Raw genomic sequence first — 5,669 nt, forward strand, 5'->3', positions numbered from 1 at the left:
GTTTAACTGTTAGATCCAGGGTTCAGATAGGTTTGTGGGATTAGCCCCAAACTATAGACCTGCCTTGTTGTGATATTCATGATAGATTTGTATTCTTTGCTTGTTTTAGCCTAGCTAACTAGAACTTGATCATAGGATTGCATATTCAATCACCCTTGTTATCCCATCCTGACATCTATCTATCATATCAGGATTGCTAGAGAGGGCTAACCGCCAATTTAGAATCTTAGTAGGGCATTTCATACTCGCGCATAGGCCTGGCTAGAACCCGTCGATCGATGTCCTCAACTGACAATCGATCGACGTTGGCAAAGGTGTATCGGTCGATGTCTTAATAGACAATCGATCGACACTCTCTCATTTTCTGCATACTAACTGTTGAGACACGAGATCTAGTATGTTAACCAGTGGTACATGCGACAGCTGATCACTGAGTTAAGCGGATGAGCTCTAATATATCATACATGCAACAGTTAGGCATCTATAGGTATTATAATCTCCAACACCTGAATAGTGGCCCTGCATCAAATACCATTTCAAACCAAGTTACATTTATTATTTACTCGCTTGTTACTATTGCCATTTTATTTAAACATTTACAACCTTTAGAGTTAATAACACTAGATTTAATTGTTCCCTAGCTCCTTGTAGATTCGATCCCTAAGTACTACATCTGAACCTCTTTTGATGAGAGTAACACTCCTTAGGGTAATTTGAGTGGTATCAAATTTGGCGCCGTTGCCGGGGAGCTTTGATCGCCATTAGATTTAGTTTTATTAGTTCTTTTTCTTTTTTTTAACCCCTTTCTAATAATCTTTTTCTTGTCTTTTCAGGTGCATGCCCAGCGGTACCAGAAGCAACAAGGAGAAAAACTTGCAGTTCTCAGACGATCCTGCTCATTTGGAACGCATCATCCGTAGAGGTCAATGTTCCACATCGCTCGACGCAACCACTTTGTCGTCGATTGATACGCACAACCAACCGTCGACCGACACCAGACCATCATCGTCGATCGATCCCAATCGTTCGACAACGATCGATACTACACCGCGTACGTCGATCGATACCGTGTCGTCAAAAATGGTAAACATTATTATTCTAACTCAGGACGAGAACGGAAACCTGTATGACCAGGCCGGTCATCTGCGCAATGCAACAGGTCAGAAAATAGATGCTCAGGGAACTGTAATCCCTGATGCTGATGCTAAAGGAGCTTCTCAACCTGTTGATGAGGACGCTCGATCGAAACCACTGGCCGACTACAATCGCCCAGATGAGTACTATTCCAACAGATCAGCTATTTGACTTCCGGAGATCCAGAAGCAAAATTTCGAGCTGAAGCCTAAATACTACACTCTCGTGTCGCAGATACCGTACTCTGGGTTACCGCACGAGCATCCTATGGACCATTTGGAACGGTTCGAGGATCTAATCGCTGCTATTCGGATGTAAGGAGTCCCCGAAGATTACCTGCTGTGCAAGCTCTTCAGATACACGCTGAATGGAGAAGCGATGCACTAGCTCAGGCAGCAACCCTTAGGATCTTTAACATCATGGAGCGACATCAAGAATGCTTTCTTACGAAACTTCTTCGATGAGGCGCGCTGAAGAACTTCGGAACAAAATTTCCACATTCTCGCAGAAGGCTGGAGAGTCCTTCAAAGATGCGTGGATTAGATTTAGGTTCTTCCAGCGAGACTGTCCACACCACGAATTTAACGAAGTGCAGCTGCTAAGCACTTTCTTCCGAGGTCTCGCCTTACAGTATCAAATGGCCCTTGATACGGCGAGTGAAGGAAACTTCACTACTCGGAATCCGTTGGAAGCTGTGAGACTTTTCGAAAACCTTGCTAACAGCAGCAGCACCAAAAACACTAACTCTGAACGGAAGAAGTCTGTAGCCTCTATCGGGAAGGAACAGATGGACGAAGTAAGAGCTAAGTTAGATGTGGTGCACGAGCTTCTTAGGAAGCAAGTCTGTTCAGCTGAAGGAGAAGTAGCAGATACAGAAGGAGAAGAAAATGTGAACTACATCGGAGGTACAGGATTCCAGAAATTTGAAAACCAGGGCGGAAACAGAAACTTCTTTGGAAATGGCCAAAGAAGTAACCAAAATTCACAATTTCAAAAACCCTTCAACAACAGCAAGAGCTACTCGAACTCTTACTACCAAAATCCACCACCCAGACTCAGGAAAGCAAGATCGAAGAGATGCTTGATCGAGTACTGTTGGGACAACAACAAATCACCGTGGATTTCAACGGTAAGATAGACTCCGCCTACAACAATCTGAACACCAAAATCGAGACCTTAGGGACTCAGGTGAGAAAACTTGAAACCCAAGTAATTCAGACGGGCGAGACTATAAAGAGGCAAGAAGCTTTCGCTAGAGAGGCAGGAGCCGACAAAGGAAAACACCACGTAAATGCCATCATAGATAATGATTTCTGGCAAGTGGTGAGAAATGAAAAGCTTGAGGAAGGAGATTTCAAAATCGAAAGCTCCATGAGTCTCGGCGGATCCCAATGGTGTCGACCGATGTCGATGAACTCGCATCGATCGACAGACCATGATGAAGATCGATGGACGGATTACTCCAGTCATCGATCGACGTCGTCTGCCAAATCGACTGAATGCAATGCGGTTCGAATTCTAACTCATGAAGAATTCGCAGCTAAGCATCCTCACCCACCCTACGCTTTCTATGATAAAATCGATCGACCGGTTGAGCCAACCATCGATCGACAGAGTGAGTCCGACGTCGATCGTCACAACACCCCCCCATCGATCGACAGGCACCTCTAATATACCGAATACGGTTACCCTCAATCGATAATGATTACATTAATGCACTCAGACCACCACCTAAACATTTAGCAAACCCACCCGAACCAAAACCCAACCATTTAAAAAGTTCACCAGAATCAGTTCAAGAAGAACAAGAATCTGAAGGGAGAAGGTTAAGGAAAAGAAAGGAGAAGATTCCTAAAAACCTTAAGAGGGAAGCTAACGATAAGGAGATGGATGGTTTCACTAAACGAGTCCTCAGAATCCCAATCGAAAAACCTTTTGATGAAGCTTACTTCACACACCGGTTGTGGATGTTCTTCAGAGAAACAAAGGTAACGAGGAGGACATTAGGAGAATGTTTCATCAAGTCAGAGAGAAGATGAAACACATGATCACATTGACGAAGAAGAGTGATCCTGGGAAGTTTGCAATACCATGCGTAGTCAAGGGTGTTGAATTTCCCCATTCAATGTGTGACACAGGAGCATCAGTTAGTATCCTCCCTAGGATCATGGCAGACCAGCTTGGTTTGACCATCGAACCCTCAACGGAATCCTTCACCTTCGTGGATCTTTCAGAGAAACGATCAGGAGGTATCATAAGAGATCTGGAGGTACAGATTGGTAATGCCCTTGTCCCTGTAGATTTTCATGTCCTAGACATCGAGCTTAACTGGAACTCTTCACTTCTGCTTGGAAGATCTTTCCTAGCTACAGTAGGAGCTGTATGTGACATGAACAAAAACAAATTGTGTCTAACGCTCATAGACCCAAACATCCACTACGACCCCATCCGACCTAAGAGAAAGGTCATTAATTCTGTGGATTATGGGAAAGAACTCGGCTTCATTGGCGCATGCCATTGTGGAGCAGAGTATGAATCGGAGGTACGAAACAGAGTACTCAGAATCGATCGACACCCCAACCTTTCCATCGATCGATTCCAATGTGTCAACGATGATCGATGACCGCAACAACACATCACTCAACGTAATGCACCCAGTTGACTATTTCGCTTCACCTAATCATTGTTACCAACACTTTTCCTTCCAACCTCCAAGCAAGAGAGGACATGATGATTATTGCATAGGCAGTTGGGCAGACAGTGGTTTCCATGAAAGTTTTGCAGTTGACATTGTAATTACTACACCTAATGAGGAACATACCGAGGAATACGATGAGGATTATTGGAAAGAACGTGCAATAGAAATGTCTTTGCAGGATGAAAGACTTGAAACACATAAGTTCACCAACATGTTTCCAACATCGTTCGGCGCTGTGCACTCCACATCGGTCGATACCCACCCTCGTCGAGCAAAACAACCGCTCACATCGATCGACACCCGTAAAGGAACATCGATCGATATTCGCGCCGCAGCGAAAATTCAGGAGCAGGAGAATATTCCCTCCCCAACTAGGTTTATAGATACCTATATAAATCGTTTTGCACCTCCGAAACCACCTACACACATCAGAGCAAACACACAAGCAAAAAAGATGAACACTCTTCCTTCTACATCTACAGAAAAATCCATGAAGAACAATGATCTCAAGAACACAAGTTCTGCAGAAATTACTCTGCCATCGATCGATGTAACTGTATCTAAATCGATCGATATTACTCTAAACCCTAATCTTTCTATTTCTAAATTGAAAGATTATGCAAACATTGATTACGGTTTTCTAACACCTGATGAATTTGGTATTTTCAGGGACCCAGATGGCAACGCACGTGCAATGGATGGAAGGATTTTACAAGTGTCCAGAGAGGACATAGCATACATCCTTCAAGTAGCCAATGGACCTGACAACCTATTCTCACAGCAACGTGGCACTCCAGACGTCTTTCAAACAGAACCTACCAACCACGCAGGAGTCGCCACAACAGAGATCAACCCAGTTCTATCACGCCAACCAAAAGGGCAAACATCGATCGACGGTACAATGGAGAAATCGATCGACAGCGTAACACCAACGTCGATCGATATAGATGAACCGACGTTGATCGACAGACGTATGAATGTGGGAACCGCGCTTTCGACATGTACGGAGCCAGAAAGTTCACTTGGGAACAAAGGGACGAGTATGGAGTCTACAGAGATGAGCGTGGACACGCACGAGGCGTAGCTGGTGAGATGATACCTGTCACAAAGGACAACATCAGGAAAATACTGGAAAGAGCATCTGTTTTTGAAGAGAGCCACATGTGTCTTCCAGAACATGCCACTTCCTTCACACTCACAAGACTGGCACCAGAACTCTACACCAAAGATGAAATCGATGAGATGGTGTTTGGTATTTGTGGAGCTCAGGAGAAACTGGGAGAGGAGCTCAAACCATTGGTAGAAGATACACATCAGCCTTTGGATAGAGGCTACAATGAGCTTTTCAGATGTATGGCAGAAATGAGGACAGAAATTGAGAGTTTACGTCAGCAACTTGAGAAGGAAGCTACGACCTCAGCATCGATCGACGCACCACATGCAACATCGATCGACGTCAGTCTTCCTACAGCTCAGATCCCTGCAGAACCGCAATGTTCAACACAACACAGGGATGAATGGGAAGTCTCATACATCGACACAAGGATAAACGACGTTTACTGCCCTCTCAACAACAACGTGGACTGGCTAAGCACTAAAATCGAGCTACTACAGCAAGATCTGGACACCATTCGCAAGAAGGACCAACAACCAGCCACATCGATCGACATGTGTACCTTCACATCGCTCGACGCTAAAGTCTCAGCCATGAATGAGAGGCTGAGGACTTACGAGGATATGCATGACCGCTTTATATCACCAGTCATGATAGATTTAAACAAATTGTCTAGTCAATTACTTCATGCCCAAAAGGATATTGAGAACATTACTAATCAAA

General features: G+C 44.4%; 1 non-coding gene across 1 annotated transcript; it reads right to left on the minus strand.

The window, feature by feature from the left end:
- Positions 1-1,610: 1,610 nt before the first annotated feature.
- LOC125590919 lies at positions 1,611-1,716 on the minus strand. Its single transcript, XR_007326918.1, has one exon. It is a non-coding gene; the product is annotated as a small nucleolar RNA R71 (small nucleolar RNA).
- Between the last annotated feature and the right edge of the window lie 3,953 nt (positions 1,717-5,669).

Source organism: Brassica napus, chromosome C7 (assembly GCF_020379485.1).
Source record: "Brassica napus cultivar Da-Ae chromosome C7, Da-Ae, whole genome shotgun sequence".
In the NCBI taxonomy this organism is placed as follows: Eukaryota; Viridiplantae; Streptophyta; class Magnoliopsida; order Brassicales; family Brassicaceae; genus Brassica; species Brassica napus.